At 37.4% G+C, this 884-nt stretch overlaps 1 non-coding gene across 1 annotated transcript; it reads left to right on the forward strand.

Moving 5' to 3' along the window:
• The first annotated feature begins 462 nt into the window (after positions 1-462).
• Positions 463-534, forward strand: trnaq-cug (transfer RNA glutamine (anticodon CUG)). The gene has a single exon. It is a non-coding gene; the product is annotated as a tRNA-Gln (tRNA).
• The last annotated feature ends 350 nt before the right edge of the window (positions 535-884 follow it).

Genomic DNA, 884 nt, shown 5'->3' on the forward strand with positions numbered 1-884 from the left:
GGGCAGTCCAAGGCGCTGCCTTCGTGTCCCAGTCTCCATTGGAGGCGTGGGTTCAAATCCCACTTCTGACAATTAGTGTTTTCATCTGGAACTAATGTCTGAGACATGATATTGGGAATAAAGAACTTAGCAATTCTTTGTATTTAAGCGGAAATGAATGTGCGCAAAACTCAAAACTCAATGGTAAGTACAGCATTTTGTGAGCATCTTTATTGTCAACACATGTGAAGTTACCATGTGTTTGTACACAGTAGACATATCTACTGCTGTATTCACTGTCTGTGGCCAGTCCTTCAAAACCTGTTCTTAACATCCTCTGAAAAATTAGCTAACTAAATGACTTAAGTTGGCCAATAATTGTTTTTTTTTTTCATCTTCATTGTGATTGTTGTGTGCCTTTACTAGCATACATGTGGAGATTATGAAAGAAACTGTCTAGCAAACCCTTGCAACAGTTTGAAAGGTTCCATGGTGTAATGGTTAGCACTCTGGACTCTGAATCCAGTGATCTGAGTTCAAATCTCAGTGGAACCTGATTTTAAGTTGTATGTCTGCATTAGCTTAAGTTAACTGTAATGTCTTGTTTGTGTTGTAATATCCATAGAGATTCGTGGTGTAGTATGGAACCATTATCCTGACTTTTATGTATTATGAAACTTATTGCCACCTGTCTTGCCAGGACTCCCTGGAAGAAGAGTTACTGTAGCTCAGTGGGATTGTACCTGGTTAAATAAAGGTTAAATAAAAATAAAAATTAATCTGTAATATGTCCAAACATTCCTCTCTTCATTATTGACATACTGAAAGTCGGCCATGTTTAATTGGATGCTCTCCAGTTATTGTTGTTTGGTAGATTAACATTATATTTTCCTACTTGGGGACTT

The sequence above is a fragment of the Etheostoma spectabile genome, unplaced genomic scaffold, assembly GCF_008692095.1.
Source record: "Etheostoma spectabile isolate EspeVRDwgs_2016 unplaced genomic scaffold, UIUC_Espe_1.0 scaffold00570094, whole genome shotgun sequence".
Taxonomy (NCBI): domain Eukaryota; kingdom Metazoa; phylum Chordata; class Actinopteri; order Perciformes; family Percidae; genus Etheostoma; species Etheostoma spectabile.